General features: G+C 44.5%; 2 pseudogenes; one reads left to right on the top strand and one right to left on the bottom strand.

Annotated features, from left to right (window-relative positions):
* Positions 1-385: 385 nt before the first annotated feature.
* Positions 386-1,273, bottom strand: LOC100766086 (annotated as a pseudogene).
* Positions 1,274-17,003: 15,730 nt separating this feature from the next.
* Positions 17,004-17,695, top strand: LOC113838459 (annotated as a pseudogene).
* Positions 17,696-19,935: the final 2,240 nt, after the last annotated feature.

Raw genomic sequence — 19,935 nt, 5'->3', positions numbered from 1 at the left:
CAGGGGCAGACCATAAGGTTGCAAGCCACAAATTACAGGGTTTCCATGGTTACTTCAGGTTATACAAAGTACAGAGTATAGCAGTAACTATATATTTTAAGTGAGATACATTTGAGTGAAATAAGACAGGGCATGGGCTTGCAGGGTTGGAGGGTCACTGGGTACTGTCTATTATCCCCTTGGCTGCAGGATCTTTTTCTTTTCTCTTTTTCAAACAAAAACCTGAACACATTTATTCAAAAACAGTTCAGTTAAGTTAAAATCCTATAACCAGTTCAGCCACAATTCCAGTCACTTGGGTGCGAAGTGTAGATTTGTTACTAGCCACATCTGGGTGAATCCCTTTGTCTGCAGGTACAGGCTGGTGAGGAAGCTACCCTGCTTGTTAGCTGCCAGGGACAAGAAAGTCCTCCCCAGTTCTGAGCAGCGCCCTCCTCACCCAAGTGCCAGGGTCGCTGCAGGCTGCTCAAGGGCTCCCAGGTGATGGTGGCTCCTGCACAGGGGCAGACAGAGGCTTGAGGAATCGGGGTGAGGAAAGAATTGCCTGTAGCTGTAGTTGTAGTGAATGTAGCTGCTGCACTGCCTCCTTGATGAGGTTTCCTGAAAGCAGGAGCTGCTGCAGGAGCTGGTGCTGGTCGTCGTCGCTGGTGTGGGTTTCAGGCTGAGATCCACATCACTGTTGCAGACAGCAGGACATGGCTCTGCTCTGGGGCCAACCCCACAGGAACAGGCCTGAAAGAGGCTGCGGGGTGCTCGGCTTGCCTGTCACCGGAGGTCCCTCAAGGCCAGGCTGCCGGGACACAGGGCATAGGGCACTGGTGACCACAGTGAGCTCCGCCAAGCAGTAGGGAGCCGCCTGGCTCCGCATGTGCCCGCGCTCCCACAGCTTGCAGCGAATGGCTCTGGGGTGAGCTGGGGCCCCGGTCTCTACAGACACAGAAGATCGCAGCATCTGCCTCGCCGTGGACCGGTTCTGTTCCCCTGAGATCGCAGCCAGGACCCGCAGGGGCGGGGGGCCCGGGGCAGCACTCGGCGAGGCAGGGCAATCGTGCACTGTGTCCAGCTTCAGCGTCTCACCAATCTTGGCGATGAGCTGGTCCACATCGGTCAAGCTGCCCAGAGTCACAGACTGCTGCAGCAGGAGGAAGCTGTCGTCCTTGTCCTCCCCCTCTGCCTCAAAGCCGGCTTCCTTCTCAGCCCTCTGGCACGGCATGGCCCTCTGCCTGGGACCCCTCGGCTGTGGGGGCATCGCTGGCGACCTGGCTGTCTGCGGGCTTGGTGGGCGGCTGCTAGGGCAAGAGAATCACAGAGGCTGGGGACAGGCTGGGCCTGAGATGAAGAAGCCTGGGGCCAATAGACTTCCAACCTAGGGAGGCTGCAGGATGTTTACAACCAGCAATTAGCAAAAGAATGTTAACAGGAGTGGTGGACAGTTACCTCCCCTTCTCTGAGAGCAAGCTGTCAGTTGCCGCCCATGGCACTCCTGATTTAATGAATTAAATTTTGCCTTACCTGTAGAAATTCCCTTTTCAGGGCCCAAGTTCTTAAACTTTTATTAATTTTAATTTTCATTTGTCAGCTTTAATAGCCTGGGGCCTAGGTCTTGGGATATTCCCTTAAAGGCCTGGGGTATTGACAGTAAAACACAGACCCTTGTCTAAAACTTGGATTTGGCCTGTGACAGATGGTAATTGTCTTGAGCCAGGGCCTTTTTTGGAAAGATTGCTTCAGATCTTGAGAACCTAACTCCTCCCACCATATGGACCTGTTGTCATTAGTCCAATGGCCACTTTTGGCTTAGCAATGTTCTAAGAATCCCTGTGATCCCTTTGTGTGGTGCCATTTGAGTAGCTGCCTCTTGAATTTGTCCCTTCATATTGTGTTCCTGCTACTTCATAGAGGTCTATTCCTTTCTTCCCCCCTCCTACCGGAGTAGTATACAAGATGCTCTTTTCCTTAGAAGCTTAAATCTCAGCACTCCTGAGGCATAGGCAGGCAGAGGTGAGTTCAAGGCCAGATACAGGTGAAATTAATTTATTCTGGCATATATCTTTGCTGAGTAATACTCACATATGCCTAAGTAGGTAGACCTACAAGTTGCCTGTCTATTTAACTTGTTCAAAGATCAACCTGGAGTATGAATCTAAAGACACTTAAGGATGATGTCATTTGTGGAATGCAAATGTGTCTAAACTGGCTCCTCTTTGAGCTTTACATAGAGTTGGATGTATATCATCAATAAAGTGATTTTTCTATATTAACCTCCTAAGTGTGTAAAGTGATTTCTCCCTGGAAAGGCATATTAATTCTAGGACAGCTGCATTTCCATCTTGAAAAAATGTTTCTGAGACAAGCACTCTTATGTTGATGTCAGTGGCTTTGATTCCAGTCTGTTGTTCTCCATGGCAATGACCTGGCTGACCTCTATGTTACACCTCCAAAATTCTTCAATTAAATGACTGTACCACCTCAGAGATTTAAAATTGTCCATTTGAGTCATGTAAGTCAACTATCCAAAGCAGTCAGAGGAAAAGAATATGCACGTGGAGCATTGCTTCTCTCTTCAGGCCAAAACAAGAAGAGTAGTGTATTGGGTACACTGCAGGGGAAACGGGGAAGGCAATCAGCTGCTGGAGTCACCATCATGAAAAGGGAATTGACTGTGATATAACTAATGTTTTTGTAATTTCCCAGCATGTTTTAATTCTTGTCATGTGAATGAACAGAGACAGCTTGGAAATGTTATCTTCAGCAAATGAATAATGAATTTATAATTAGGCAACTCTCCTATGGAGATATATGTGTGCCATCCTGTTTGATACAGTTAAGTCAGCTCAGAGATTTCAGGTACAGGCCATTGGCTGTAGCTCCATGAGTCACGCTACAGTACTCAGTAGCTAACATTTTAGATATGACAAAATTCATACAATGTCTTATTAGTGACAGTGTCCCTACTAGGAAAGAGCCTACATTGTTTGAAAGTCAGCATAGCTAAGCATACTTTCATTTATTTTTATCTGTTTCAAAAACTCAATTAATGACAACATTTTTAAAATTTCCTTTCCTTAAATGCATTATGGCCATAATCCCTTTGTTTCTATTTTTTCCATTGTTTCCTTGCTTAAGAATATCATTTCATTTTTATCTTCAGTGGTGTTTATTTATTCATTTATATGTATCAGTTTAGAGCAATGGTTATCATCCTGTGGGTTCACAGCTACCTTTGGGGGAATCAAATGACCCTGTCACAGGACTGGCCCAAGATCACCAGAAACACACATATTTATATTATAATTAGTAGCAACAAAATTATAGTTATGAAGTAGCACTGAAAACAATTTTACATTTGCGGGGGTTAGGGTTAAGTTTAGGGTTAGGTTTAAGGTTCAGGTTTAGGGTTAGGGTTAGTGTTATGGTTATGATTAGGGTTGCCATTAGTGTTAGGTTTAGGGTTAAGGTTTGGTTTAGCTTTAGGGTTCATGGTTAGGATTATGGAGCGGGCACCCACGGGTGAGGGAGATGGAGGAAGAGAGATGAGAGAACTACCAGAGACACTGGAGACAACCCTTGTGGGCTTGTGCAGCCCTCCTGGAGGGAGGAGGAGAGACAATGTAGGGTGGGGGGCAGAGCCGGAGGGGTCACTGAGAGAGAGTTGGGCAGCCCTGCCTCGCTCTAGCAGCCAATTCCCCTGGACTGGACTGCACTGCATCCACTCTTCAAGCCCCACAGGATGACGCCCCCACCCCCCCACCAGAAGGGACCACACCTCTTGCCATGTGCTGCCTCTGCTCTTGCAATCACTCTTTCTCATCCACACACACATTGGCGGCTGCAGCTGCCTCAGCTGCGGTGGAGAGTGCCCAGGGCGCACTCCTGGAGTGTGCACGGTGGACCCCTTCCACGACACGTTTCATAGACCCACAGCTTCCCCCGGAGAGCCAATCGTCCTGTAGGCACCTGGCATACACAGCACCACAAGCACAACCTCAGATTTCTTGGGCATCCTGGCTTGCTATCGCTTCCACAAGGGACCAGAACCGAGGAGGCTCAGGGAGCTGAGGTGGCTAAGGCTGCAAAGGGTTAAAGGGGAGGCAGGAGTGGAGCATCACTAAGAAGCCAAGTGAAAGGCAGGGGTGGACATTGGTGAGGGCTCACATGGGAGACAACGAGGATGACCACCCACCACCAAGGCACCCAACACACATCGGAACTGAGGGAGATGGAGAGCCCGCCTGCAGGGCAAAGAAAGCTAACCCCCAGCCAAGCAACCAAGAAGAGTGCACTGAGGGCGTGGACTATTGATCTTCAAGGGATGCTCAGACAGGCATAGACCCTGGAGGAACCCTGGGCCGGAAAGCAAGTGCATTCCAAGTGTAGCGGATGCCCTCCAATTCACATTAATTCTCGCAGCTACCTGCACTTTTCACCAATGCAGGATCCAAGTGATCCACTGAGAAGAGTCAATATGTTGGATGTGGGAAGAGACAAACTTTACCCAATGGGAGCTGACAGCTTCAGGGTCCCCACCACCATCCCCTACTGCAGACACTTCCAATGGACACAGGAGGGAAGGGGAGGACAAAATAGGGGTTCGACTGAGGCCAGCTAGCTAGACATAGAAGAAAAAGACAACACAAACTCTAGAGAGGGTCCGGACTGGAGAAAAGATGCAGAACGACTCAGGGCCTGTGACTGGCGATGCACCAGGCAAGCAGAGTGCCCATGGCAAGCTCCAAGTGCACCCAAGGGGTGCTCCCGGCCCAGACCATGGCGAGACCTGGGAACAGCCTTGTCCACTGAAGGAACTGGAGTCCCAGGGGGCCACCACCAGACGCCCCCCCATGAGCCATCTGCCCCCTTGCAACCGGGGACCCTAGGGCGCCTCCCACCCCCGGGTTCTTTAAACCTAAGCACTGGAAAATGATAGCCAGGTACAAGAAACAACACCCAATACCACAAGACATGCACCACACCACACTGGCGTCACCACCACCACCATGCCTAATCCTCCCCCTCTGAGCACAACAGAACCTAGGACACACCTCCTGGCGAGAAGGTATATGTAGGCTCAGTGCCAGAGCCCCCCCCATCTCTCCTCAATGATCCTTCTGCAGGTTCACCTGTGGAAACCTTGTGACTTTTACTTCCTGTAGATAGTCAAGTTCAACTTCTTCTCAGACTCAGCCAGGGCCATGGGCAGACCCCTGCAGGGCCAATCTGAGGGCCTCATTAAACCACCCAAATGGTAGTAGTGACAGGCAGTGTGTACAAAGGGCAGGGACTTAATCAATGCAAGCTTATGACCCGCACTTACTGGGAATTCCTCATTCATGGGGAATAATTGCAATCCCCGATCTCCTCATGAATGGGGTTCAATGGGTTACTCGCTCAGGCTGGCATAGAGTAGGCACAGGCTGAGCCAGTCAGTGTAGTGTGCATGCAGCCTCAGACATCTAAGGGCATCACAGACCTGTTATTGCTCAATCTCAGGTGGCTGAATGCCACTTGTCCCTCTAAGAAGTTGGGGGATGCTGACCACTCCGGGGTCACTTAACTAGTTAGCATGCCAGAGTCTCCTTCCTTATTGGAATTAACCAGACAAATTGCTCCACCAAATAAGAATGGCCATGCACCACCACCCACGGATTCAAGAAAGAGCTATCAGTCTGTCACTCCTGTCCATGTCTGGTCCAGCTGAGGACTCCCATGTTGAGTCAAATTAAGCTGCAGGCTCCACTCCTAGTGGTGCCCTTCCATCAATTCCTTTAAGTTTCAGCTTTGCAACCATACTCTCCCCAAACCCAAACACTTAGGTTTCCAGGAAGCTGCCTGGGAGGGTCATGGGAATAACACCACTGCATCTCCAGTTGGCATTGTTTGTGGTCAGAACTAAGATGCTTTCTGATCATCTTTGAACCTCTGACTTTCTTTCTTGATTAATGAAAACATTATTGGCAACTGCTTTCCCTCTGGTCTGTCTTTCACCTGTGCAAGAAATTACCTTTAGTGGCACAATACGAATGCCCCAAGTGCCCCTCTTAATTTTGATCTCAGTTCCGAAAACCAACAAAATAGAACCACACCATCTGACAAAAATTCCACATTGATGTTTACAGTTCAGAGCAGAAACTGCTCACAGTTTGTATTTCCATTTATCTCTTTATCCATCATCCCTTAGGGCCAGATAGATCACTATTTCCTTCCATGTACTTCAGGATGGCTTTCTAATACATAGGCAAATGTTGTGGGGCATCATCCTGATTTTTAATTCTGTATGCTTAACACAGAGAAACAAGAAATTTGATGCTCCACAGAAAAGTGGTTTGAATTATAAGGCAAGTTTTCAATGAGTACTTCTATATTCTGCACATTGGTCATGCCTATGTGTCTTGGCCTCTTTAAACATTTGATCCAGTACTAAGCATCTTTTGTAACTAAAAGGCATCTTTACATCTGGAAAAGAGAGAACAACTTCCAGAGATCAAGAGACCAATTGTCACTTACCATGTGAGTTCTGGGAATTGAACTCAGGTTAACAAATTTGGTGGCAAATGTCTTTACTCACCAAGGCATCACACAGAGTTCATTTTCTTTTTCTTTATTGATTATTTTTCATTATACTCTATTCTCTATTTTACAATACGAATTACAGAACCACAGTTGATTTTTGGACATGGTGGGATGTGTCTTCTAGGACCTGTAAGGCTGCTGGAATTATTGCAGTCTGAAGTCAATTTAGGGCATATGTACGTTTCCAGGTCAGGCTAGAATATACAAAAAATGGTCTCCAATAATGAAAAAGAAAAAAAAGAACACACTTGACTTCCATGCCTTTCTTCTCCTCTTGCTTTTTTTAATACTTTAATTTCCTGAATTATATAGAATGTTCTAGATTGAGTTCCAAATGAGAAATAAACATCCTGGGCTGGCAGGATGGATCAGTTGGATAATGGCGCTTACTCCCAAATTTCAAGATTTGATGTGTGTCAGGACCCACATGGTAGAAAAATAAATTGACTGCTGCAAATTGTCCTCAAACATACACACACACACACACACACACACACACACACACAGACACACACAACATCAGCAGCCACACATATGTAAAACTTTTTAAAAATCAAGTTGAGTAGATAGACTTTGTTCTATATTTCATAAGTGAGGTAATTTTTACTATCTCCCCTTTGGAGTCCAGAGACTTGAGTGTGATGATATCATCACTTATCTATTGGTTTTTCTTTACTTGTTCACTGAATGGAGGAATTTGAATCATGTTTGACTTGGGATTAGGATCTATAAACATTTATTTAGCACATTTTCAAGCATGTTGCTTGAAATGATTGTCAGTGATTTTGTTTTCTAGCATGTACCCTGGCAGGACTCAGTTCACTGGTATTTTGTCTTCATTCTCTAACTGACTGGAGTGCTCAGTTATGAATCTGCTGACCACTGTTCCTACATTTCAGTCCAATCAAAGAATTGCAGGATTCCTGGCTGGATTCTTTGATAGAAACATGTTCAGTATTCAAGAACATCCATTCTTTTTGAAACCCACCTCAAGTCTGTCTTCCACCTGGCTGCCTCTTGCATAGTTTTTGGACAGCACTACAGGGAAATTCCTTCACCCCCTTCCAGAAATGTCCTTTCTTAGTCACTGCACTCATCTACTAGACTCTTATGCACTATACACTCTAGAAATTTCATAGAAAGTTCTTGTGCCAAGGATGTAGTTCTATAACTACAGTCAAATTGTATAGTATTTTTCCTATTTTAAGTTCAGTGGCAAATTTGTTGATAATTCTGTATGGTGTGTTGATTAAATGCATACTGGTTAATTATGGTCTACACATATAAGTCAGGTTAAGGGTAATTTTTATGGGTCAGAATACAAAAGTTATTTATTAACTGTGACCACTAGGTGGTGCCACCAATCACAGAAAACAATGAGGTTACTCTTGCTGGCCAATAACAGCCTTGATTAGCACATAAATGAACATGTGCACTTATACATAAATGTGTGCATGTATAAGTAAGGATCTAATGACTCTTTGTAATCAACTGTGGTGTTAAAGTGTCTTTGTCCATAGTCATGCATTGAGTTGAGGCTTTCTGGAAAGTATGGTATTGAAGTGATATAACAAGAAGTTCCAAAGGCAGGTGTATCAGCTGGCAGTCCCAATGGCCTGTCTAAAAAGCTGTGTGCTTATTACTGCAGAAGAAAGACTGAACTCCAGGGAGAAATACAATACCAGTAATACAAGACAGCTTTTCTTAGGCTGTGACACTATCAAAATATCCAGTACCTCCAAGGTCATCAGGTTAGCAAAGCTTGTGTCCAGTCTGGCCATTCAGAATTATTAGTGAAGCAGCCACAGAATTAAAAGTAGGGAAACACACTCTCACAGTGGACATGAGCAGTTACTTCTGAAACCCTGGGGACTGCAGCCTGCTGCCATTAAGTCTCCAAAGCAGCTTATAAGATGACCATTTGCAGGTTCTATGTCTAATCCAAGAGGAGAGAAACTTTGTATGTCTCAACACACACACACACACACACACACACACACACACACACACACACACACACACACACACGCACAAATGTAGGCACAGATACTCACACACAAACACATATGTATGTGCACACATGTGTACTGACATCATCAAATATATGTCCATACAAATCCCTGTTAATGTTCATAGTATAGATTTCTAAATGTTTCTATTTGGAACAAGAACATTCCAAGCTAACTAACTGCATTTATGTGAAAATGATGTCACAGTTACACGAGTCTCCATTTTTTGTGTATAATGTAAACCAAATGCCCTTCCATGTAAGTTTTGCATTCTGGCTGATTCTCTCCATGCCATCTGCCCAAAGTTCCCCATTGATATTTACAGTTCAGAGCAGATACTGTACACAGTTTGTATTTCCATTTTGTCTCTGTTTCCATTATCCTTTGTGGCCAGAAATAGATCATGGTTTCCTTCCAGTACCTCAGGATGGCTACATGGGCTAATGTGGGGTCTCAGCTTGATTCTTTATTCTGTATGCTTAATACAGACAAACAAGGGGTTTGATGCTCCACAGGAAAGTGGCTTCAATTACAAGCAAGCTTTTATGTATTTATATATTCTCCACATTGATTTCATCCATATTTCTTGGCCTCTTTAGACATTTGGTTCAGTACTCAACATATTTTGTTGCTAAAATTTCTTTACATTATTAGATTTTCATTAAGGGGTTTATTACACTTTATTTATTAACTACAGGAAGCTGCCCAGGAGGGTCATGGGAATTGAACTCAGGTTAATAAATTTGGTGGCAAGTGTCTTTACTCACCAAGGCATCACACAGACCCCATTTTCTTTTTCTTTATTGATTATTTTTCAATATGCTATATTCTCTATTTTACAATATGAATTACAGAACCCATATTTGAGTTTTGGGCATGGTGGGATGTGTCTTCCAGGACATGTAAGGCTGCTGGAAATGATTGCAGTCTGAAGTCAATCTAGGGCATATTCAGGTTTCCAGGTCAGGCTGGAATATACAAAAAAATGGTCTCCAATAATAAAAAAGAAAAAAAGAACACACTTGACTTCTATCCCTTTCTTCTCCTCTTGCTGTTTTTAATACTTTAATTTTCTGAATTATATGGAATGTTCTAGATTGAGATCCAAATGAGAAATAAACATCCTGGGCTGGCAGGATGGATCATTTGGATAATGGTGCTTACTCCCAAATCTGAAGAATTGATGTGTGTCAGGACCCATATGGTAGAAAAATAAATTTACTGCTGCAAATTGTCCTCAAATACACACACACATACACACACACACACACACACCCCACATCAGCAGCAACACATATGTAAAACTTTTTAAAAATCAAGTTGAATAGATTGACTTTGTTCTACATTTCATAAGTGAGGTAATTTTTACTGTCTCCCCTTTGGAGTCCAGTGACTTGAGTATGATGATATCATCCCTTATCTATTGATTTTTCTTTACTTGTTCACTGAATGGAGTAATTTGAATCATATTTGTCTTGGGATTAGGATCTATAAACATTTACTTAGCACATTTGCAAGCATGTTGCTTTGAGAATTTGAAGACCCCAGCCCCTTGATTTTCAGTGATTTTGTTGTCTAGGCACATGCCCTGGCAGGCCTCAGTTCACTGTTAAGGTGTCTTCTTTCTCTAAGTGACCTCGGTGCTTCCTTACGAATCTGCTGACCACTCTTCCTACATTTCAGTCCAATCAAAGAATGGGAGGAATTCTGGATAATTTCTCTGAGAGAAACATGCTCACTTGTCAAGAATATCCATCCTTTTCTTCCAGAAGACCACCTCTAGTCTGTCTTCCACATACTTTTAGGACACCACTACTGGGAAATTTCTTCATCAATGTGTCTCAAATAAATAAATAAGTCAATGAAATAAATACATGAGAGTGATTAAGGATGACATTCGTATCAACCTCTGGCCTCTACACACACATATGCTACACACCATTTGGAGTCCATTCCCTAGGTAACATGAAATTAGCTTAAAAAACCATTTCAAAACAAAACAAAACAATGACAAAAAATTGGGAGTTTGGAAAGGCTGAGAAGACAGGCATGCTAATCTTGTGAGATTAAAAAACTCTGATGGAGCAGGCACCCACGGGCGAGGGAGATGGAGGAAGAGAGATGCGAAAACTACCAGAGACACTGGAGACAACCCTTGTGGGCTTGTGCAGCCCTCCTGGAGGGAGGAGGAGAGACAATGTCTGGGGGGGTGGAGCCGGAGGGGTCACTGAGAGAGAGTTGGGCAGCCCTGCATTGCTCTAGCAGCCAATTCCTCTAGACTGGACTGCACTGCATCTACTCTCTGAGCCCCACACGATGACACCCGCCCCTCCAGAGGGGACCACACCTCTTGCCATCTGCTGCCTCTGCTCTTGCACTCACTCTTTCTCATCCACACACACATTGGTGGCTGCAGCACTGCAGTGGCTGTGGAGAGTGCTCAGGGCACACCGTGAACCCCTCCCAAGACATGCAGCATAGACCCACAGCTTCCCCCAGAGAGCTGATCGTCCCGTAGGTGCCTGGCATACACAGCACCACAAACACAACCTCTGACTCCTTGGACATCCGGGCTTGCTATGGCTTCCCACAGTGGACGGGAACCAAGGAGTTCGGGGAGCTGAGGTGGCCAAGGCTGCAGTGGGTCAAAGGGGAAGCGGGAGTGGTGCATGGCGAAGAAGCCAAGGTAAAGGCAGGGGTGGACATTGGTCAAGGCTCACATGGGAGACAACGAGGATGACCACCCACCACCAATGCACCCAACACTCATCTGAACTGAGGGAGATGGAGGGCCTGCACAGGGTCATTAAAGCTAACCCCCAGTCAAGCAACCCAGAAGAGTGCACTGAGGGCGGGGACGATTGATTGTCAACAATGCTCAGACAGGCGTGGCCCCTGGAGGAATCCTGGTCTGCAAGTGCGTTCCAAGTGTTGAGGATCAATGTCCTGCAATTCACATTAATTATCACAGCTAGCTGCACTCTTCACCAATGCAGAAGCCGAGTGATCCACCTGTAAGAGTCAATGTTTTGGATGTGGGAAGAGACAAACTTTACCCAGTGGGAGCTGACAGCCTCAGGGTCCCCACCACCATCCCCCACTGCAGACACTTCCAATGGAGACAGGAGTGAAGGGGATTATGGAGTAGGGGTTTGCCTCAGGCCAGCTAGCTAGACATAGAAGAAAAAGACAACACAAACTCTAGAGAGGGTTGGGACTGGAGGAAAGGATACAGAATGACTCAGGGCCCCTGACTAGCAAAGCACCAGGCAAGCAGGGCGACCATGGCAAGCCCCAGGGACACTCAAGGGGTACTCCCGGCCCAGACCACAGCCAGACCTGGGAATGGCCTTGTCCACTGAAGGAACTGGAGTCCCAGGGATTCACCACCAGACGCTCCCCCATGGGCCATCTGCCACCCCACTCGAACCTGGGGATCAAAGGGCATCTCCAACCCCAAGATTCTTTAAACCTATTCACTGGAAAATGATAGCTAGGTACCAGAAACAAGCCCAATACCAGGAGACATGCACCAAACCACACTGGCTTCAACACCACCATACCTCCTCCTCCCACTCTGAGTACAACAGAACAAGGGACACACATACCAGAGAGAAACATTACTGTAGGGGGAAATGCTGACCACCTTTCTTGGGGCTTGCATAGGTGCTCTGTCCATGCCTGCTTGGGCATGGTCAGTTTGACGTAACAAGGGTTTAAGAGTGAGGGAGACGCTCACTCAATCCTCTTTTTCACCTCCCGACTCGCCGAGTGGATGACCAGGCATCCAGCAAAAAACTGGTCACTGGCTTTGTTGGGTGAGTGCTTTTTTTGTTGTTGTTCATTTGTTTTTTGAGACAGGGTTTCTCCAAGTAGCTTGGAACTCACAGAGATCTGCCTGACTCTACCTACTGAGTTTAGGATTAAAGGCCTGTACCAACAATGCCTGGCACATCGCATGAGTAGTTTCTTAAACTATCTGCTATCAATATAGTTCTGACTCCACTTTAACCAGCTTTAACTAGAGTCAGGTGTTTTGAATCTGAACCCACGGGTGGGTCGTGACCTTTGGCAAGACCCTTGCTGCATTAGCACCTGGGTAACCTTTCACCTTTCCCTCCCACCCCCTTGCCAAGAAACACCTGTGAACTGTACTTGCCACAGAGTATTTCTGGAACCATCCACTCCCATTGCAAGGCGGCCACCTGGGGGTTTCATTTCTCCCATTCAGTCTCCCAGACCAAGAGAGGTTTCTGCCCCATTTCTTCGGTGGGGTTTCCCTACCCAAGGCTCCTCCCCTTCCATGTTAGTCATTGTGACCACCTTAGGCACTGCACAGTGTGAAGTCACATAGCGTCGGATACCCTTCAGTACCCGGAACCGGTACTGCTCAAGGCTGAGACCGGCTATGGCCCTGGAATTTTTCCAAAGCCTTTTCTGCTAAAAATAGCCAATCCCTTCCGTCCATTCCAACTCTGGTGGGAAAATGGTAAGATATTTTTCAGATTGTATTGAGACCAATTCAAGCCACTGGCAGGTGAATATGGCTGGCTTCAGAACCCCATGCCCCCGAGCCTTTTTTACCTGGCCTCCTGGCTGTTTTCATGTCCAAACACACCTCTGTTGCTTGTGGCCAACCAGGTGAATCAGAGGCTTTTACCACCCCCCTTGTGGTGGAGCTGACAATAGAAGTGTTTTTCTGGCTGGAGTCTGGACTGAGGTGACCCCAGGTGTTGCCCATACTTGGCACCTGGAGGTGGGAGGGCAGGGGCGGCACAGGATGGGATAGAGTTACAAAACATTCCAACCTCTTTGCATAGATATAGAAGTCAGGAGGGCTTCTGCCTAAACAACCCAGACTCCCTGGCTATAGGGGCTTCAGTTTAAGTCTGGCTTCTTCCTGCTTACAGGGTACAATGTGTGGAGTGGGGGAGTAGGGTTAGGTGAGCTAACATTCAGCAGGAGGTATGGGTGGAGAAGTAATTCCCTTACCTGCCAACCTGTAGACCTCAGGCATCTGTTCCTTGAGGAGGTGGAAAAGGCAAGTTGGGTGAAGCTTCTACCATAACAGGCAGGTATAGGTGAAGAGAGACTGGGTGCCTCCAGACTGTGTTTTGTAGCACCATTTCACACACCACCTGGTGTCAAGGCCAGGCCTTAAACAGGATTCACCTCAGTTAAGATTCCACCCTTAAAACACTTGCCATTGTACCCCAGATAAGTTGAAAGGTACAGGAGCTCATGAACTAATTGTGAGCATGTGGGGAGGGGAGAGGGAGCTAGGAGAAAGGGAAGGGGAGCAGAGGAGGACATGAGGTACTAGGAAGATTGAGCCAGGGGAAGAACAGAGGAGAGCAAATTAAGAGACACCATAATAGAGGGAGCCATTACAGGTTTAAAGAGAAATCTGGCACTAGGGTAAATCCATAAGGATAACCCCAGCTGAGAATCTAAGCAACAATGAAGAGACTACCTTAAATGTCCTTCCCCTTTAATGAGATTGATGACTACCTTAAATGCCATCCTGAAACCTTCACCCAGTAGCTGATGGAAGCAGCAGCAGACACCCACAGCTAAACACTGAGCTGAAAGCTGTGATCCAGTTGCAGAGAGGGAGGAGTGATGAGCATAGGGGCCAAGACTAGCATGGAGAAACTCACAGAAACAGCTGACCTGAACAAGGGGGATCTCATGGACCCCAGAGTCCCTATAAGTGGGTGTCAGCTACCACTCCTGGGTAGTCTATGGTGTCTCTGGTAGAAGATCTGTATTTATCCCTATTATAAGAATGTTTGGGAACCTCTTCCACATAGAGGGATACTCAATAAGCCTAGACATATGAGGGAGGGCCTAGGCCCAGTCAAAAATGACTTGACAGATTTTGATGATCCCTTATTGAAGGCCTCACCCTCCTTGGGGAGTGGATGGGGGATGGGATGGGTGGTGGGTGTGGCTGGCATGGGAGGATGGGAGGGAGAGGGAACTGAGATGGATATGTCAAATAAGACTGTGTTTAATTTAAATAACATTCATGAAATTAAATAAGAAATAGGAAAGATGGGGTGGTAAATACCTTAGCTAACAATTATTGGTGCCATATCCCTGAAGTATTGGAGCTTCAGGGAAGATTATGGACACTGTCCTGAACCAGTCACAGTCTCCTTTTGTACTGTTGTTCTCCCAACATACATCATTGACCATTTTCATCATGTATAACTTTGAAATCCTGAAATGACTACCTCCACATTCTGAGTACCATGATTACAGTCCTCTGACACCATGCCTGGCTCAGGTGGCCTCAATTTCACTTAGTGAGGCATTAGAAAGTTGGAATGAGTAACATGAGGAATTGCACTTAAGTATAATCAAAATTGAATTATCTCTGTGAGCTTGGTTTTCACCACCTACACAATAATGCACAACTCTTTCAAAGTCCTTTGATGGTTTACAGCAGATTCAATGATAAGGAAAAATGATATCTCATAGTTGAAAGACAGTGGACTTTAAGGCAGAAAGGCTGCATTTGATGGGTACCTTCTTCAGTTACTGGATTTATAACCAGAGCCTGTGTTCTGGATACCCTAACAAGCAGGGCTCAGTCACTCAACCTCAACAAATCAAATGAAGAAACTCATCAAGCCAATCAAATGAAGAAACTTATCTAGTGGCATGTCCAACTATAATGCAGGTACTCTGTAGTCAAGATGGACAGATATCTCTGATGTCCTAGCATAGCAAGGTCTATAGTGTGATTTGTAGGTAAGACAGGGAGTCACAGTAATACCTGTCTCAAGAGCAAGAGAAAAAATAATATGAAAGCACAAAGACAAAATTGAAAAGGATTTAAAATATATTTATTCAGTTTGAGTAATTAGGAATGATGAAGAAAATTTAGAGTAAATAATCCATCACTTTGGTCCTAACAAGCTTAAACTGAAGGCAAAAAAATGCAAAATTAAATATTCTAATGAAGCCAAATAATGGATTTTCATCATATCTAAACCATTCCCACATTCTCAGTTCCTGTTTCTCCTGTGAGGATGTCAAGTGAGAAGTAAATCTTTCTTCAATGGAGACATTCTCATTTGGAAGACTAAAATCTTTACACAGAGAGATTCCCAGGGAAATTAGAATTTTATGGGTCACCACACAATGCTGGCACATGCCTTTAATCCCAGCACTTGGAGGGTGATGTAGGTGGATCTCTGTGAATTCAAGGCCAGCCTTATCTACAGAGCAAGTTCCAGGACAAACTTCAAAGCAATACAGAGAATCCCTACCTCAAAAACCAAAAAAAAAAAAAAAAAAATTATGGGTCTACTGTTTCATGAGTTGCAGCCCAATACACTCCATGAAGTAGACTGCTGGTCTCCACATAACTGTCATGGTCCATGCAATCACTTTACAGACACTCAGAAATAACAGACAGGTTTTTTTTTAATAAATTTCCTTGTCGTGATATTGTATAGCTTCTCTGAATGATCCCCCTTTGCAGAGGAAGTGTCCCATAAAGAAGCATGGAATTACAAATATTAATTACTTATATATCTAGAGAGAGAGAGAGAGAGAGAGAGAGAGAGAGAGAGAGAGAGAGAGAGAGAGAAAGAGAGCATGAGAAGCTATGTTGTTAAAAAATGGCATGTACCACAAGGTGGACATTGCTGCTTGACAAAGTTCCAGCCTCCTGAGTACTGGGATTAAAGTTGTGGGCGACCACTGCCCAGCCTATGTTTTTGAAATATTAAAAATACATTATTTTCATTAAAAAAAACACTTACTGCTATCTTTTTAAATGTTTTCTTTAAGTGTATTGCTGCTTTTATCACTATTTATTCCTGTTCTCCAATGTTTCTAGGTTTTTAGTAGATTCATTGCTTTTCTCTCCAGTGATCCTATATTCTTGATTTCTGTGTAGAGCAAAGTATCTGTAGCCCAGGCTTGCCCCATGCTGTGTCACTGAGATTGCATTGGACACCTAATCCTGCTTCTCCTGCCCAGGGCTGGGAATACAACACTGCTGCTTCTTCCAGTCTGGGCCTTAATGGTCAGTGAGAAGGAAAATTAAACCAGTTAATGTGTGAACTCCAGGCTTTCTGATTTTTAGTGGGGACTTATAAAGATGGACGTGTGCAAGAATTGAGTTCATTGACCAACTTTGAAACTGGTGGAGTCACAGTGCAGAAAGGGAGAGGCAGGATGGAGGTTGAGATTTCCTCCTTCAACAGTAGTTGACATTAGCAATGTGGAATTAGGTTATCAATTCTAGATGATCCATGATTTTCCTGATTGTGCATTTCTTGGGGTCTACAGATGAGAGCAATCAAGAACCTGGAAAGACAGCCACGTGCAGCCATTCAGCAGACAACCTATCCAGGGATACATTGCCAGTTGTTTCCATCTCTTCCTTGAACTGACTGTTGGGGAATGGCATTGCCAACAAAGTCTAGCATCTTGGACCTGCGCCTTAACACACAGTGCACCAGATACCCAAAGGAAAGCAATGATGGTTGGGCAAAATGCAAAGATTCTGGCAGAAAGCTTCCTAAATACAAGATGGTAGTGTTCGGTGCAAGTGGTGTTGGTAAAAGTGCTCTCACTATCCAGATGACCCACCAATGCTTCGTGGAAGAACATGACCCCACTATCCAGGATTCCTACTGGAAGGAGGTGGCCCTAGACAATAGTGGCTACATTCTGAATGTGCTGGACACAGCAGGGCAGGATATCTACAGGGACTTGCGAGACCAGTGCTTAGCAGCTGGTGATGGTGTGCTGGGTGTCTTTGCTCTTGATGACCCCTCATCTCTTCGCCAGCTGCAGCAGATATGGTCTACCTGGAGACTGCAACAGAAGCAGCCCTTGCCCTGGTACTTGTGGGCAACAAATGTGACCTAGTGACAACAGCTGGAGATGCTCACACTGATGCAGCAATCCTGACTCATAAGTGGGGAGCCCCCTTCATCAAGACCTCAGCCAAGACATGACAAGGTGTAGAGGAAGCATTTGCTCTGCTTGTCCATGAGATTCAGAGGTCACAGGAGTCTGTGGTTGAGTCAAGCATGGAGAAGACCCGACAACACAAAGCCATGTGTAGCTGTGGCTGCTCTGTAGCCTGAAGATCTTAGTCAAGCATTGACCCTTCTCTCATGGCATGTCAAGACGACAATTCCCTTGGCATAAGAGTCCCCTCCCCCACCAAATAAGTTGCCATGGACACCTTTTCATCCTCATTTGGTGAGGATTTAGGTGGTAACAATGGGGTTTCCAGCATTGGCCGATCTCTATGAAGCTCTATTCAAAATTGAAAAATGTTGTTCATACTGAAAAAAAAAGAAACTGGATAAAGGACAGACATTATCTTGAAAGCAAATTGCTATAGTTACAAAAGCTAAATGAAAAAAAATCTGGGTAAAATGTGTCCTGCCTAAGAGGACAATTATATTTCTGGGTTTAGATGTAAGTCTGAAAGAAAAGATTTGAGAAATCCTTGATGTGTTCCAAGATGAATCCCTACTCTCTTCTGGAGCACATGGCCATAAAGCTCTTTCAAGTTTTCAAAGTAATTTTTTCTATCATATCTACAACTTACCCTCATTCAATTTGCTGTTCCTGAGCCCTACCATGACTGCTCACTGTTTTCTAATTCATGATCTGTTTTTCTACAACAACATTTACACTGTAACAACAGTTACTGTTTGAATGTGACATACATTTGGCAGCAGTATTTCCCATCAATGAGGTCAAGGGTTGGTGACACTGTACATTGAGTGTATGACTGAATTGCACAGAGAGGACCCTGTGCTCTGCATGAGGAGCAGGATGTGTTCCAGGAAAGTGGAAGAATGTCTAATACAATACAAACTTTCTTGCCTAGGTGATTGTCTTCTGGGCTGGAAGAGCAGGCTGGAAGGCCTGTGCTATCTGGGTCATTTGATCTCTGATCACCTAGTAGGGAGCCTACTATTATTCTAGGCCCAGCTGGGTAGTCCAGCAATCAGGTGGCAGGTAGGTTGCAGTTTCTTTCCAGGATTCTCCTCTCCTTCTGCTCTAGGGAATTGTGAGGAAGAAACAGGCTATACTATGGTGAGTGTAGATTGTTCAGAGCAGGTCTTCTGAGCTGTCATCTTTGCTGAGATTTTCATGGACCATGAGACAGACTGTGTTTCTTTTCGGCCATGTGGTAACTGTGGAAGTTGTCCTTGTCTCCTGGGCCTCCCTGTGTATAGATTTCTTTTATATAGTGAGAATCTGCAGCCCTGACAATGGAGGATTTGATGCTTGTAATATCACTGTCCAGTGTGCACACACAGGCACTTTGTTTGGTGTGCAGTGGGAACACTGATTGGAAAACTGACAGTCTCATTAATAGAATTCCTGAATATTGCATTCCACTTCCAGGTTTGCCTTAAACAAATCATTAAGAAAATGGTAGAAAGATAGTGAAATCGATTGTATTTCCTCAATACATGATTAGAATGTTATTTAGTTTCTACTACACCAACCACGATAATCTGATTCAGTAGAATTTAGTTGCAGGTGACAAAGAAGGTTCTGTTATTTAGAAATTTCTCAGACATTCATGGTGTTGGGCAGGAAGTTTAGGCAGCATCCACATCTTGGTCCCTAATCCATGTGGCAGGAAGGATACAATAATTTATTCTTCCATGTTGCTTTGTGTTTGGGCATCATTGGGGCTGGGTTTACGTGAGACCACAAGAGGCACAAAGTGCTGAAGAGCCATAGCAAGAAATCTCCTTTTTAGACAGAGCTCCTGTACATGGGGCTTCTGACTTTAGAAGAAATATCAGTAGCTGGAGGGTCAGAAACAACAGTTTAAGGTCCACTTTGAGTTTATTTCATTGGAGTTTTGAAGTCTGTGTTTGTTTAATCTCTGTAAACCTAGATTCATAGGTACTTAGGTAACATTTTTCAAGATCACACTTTCCTGGATAAGTTTCTTTTCTTGTTTTGATTAATATTTGACTATATTTTTGAGCCTCTGTTTTTGGCTTTTTCTCTCCATCTTTATTCTTTTATAAATATTGCACATATTTTGATTATTGTAGCATTGTGGCAAGTACAAATGTAATATTATGTCAAACTGTGTACGAAGTTTTCATAATCACATTAAAAATTATGTTTTTCCACTGTGAATGTACTTTTTTATTGTATTTAATATTTTCTGAATGTAGCTTTTTAATCAGCATTTTGTTATAAATTGTAGATCATTGTCATTTTATGCTGCAAATTTTCCATATTTATGATGCATCATATAACATTTACATAAAAAGTAAATGATCACACATTTACTTTTTTCATTCAACTTTTGTTATTAATCTGTTAAAGGGTTATTACA

This window comes from Cricetulus griseus, unplaced genomic scaffold (assembly GCF_003668045.3).
Source record: "Cricetulus griseus strain 17A/GY unplaced genomic scaffold, alternate assembly CriGri-PICRH-1.0 unplaced_scaffold_1, whole genome shotgun sequence".
Lineage (NCBI taxonomy): Eukaryota > Metazoa > Chordata > Mammalia > Rodentia > Cricetidae > Cricetulus > Cricetulus griseus.
This window is presented reverse-complemented; position numbering and strand designations above follow the sequence as displayed.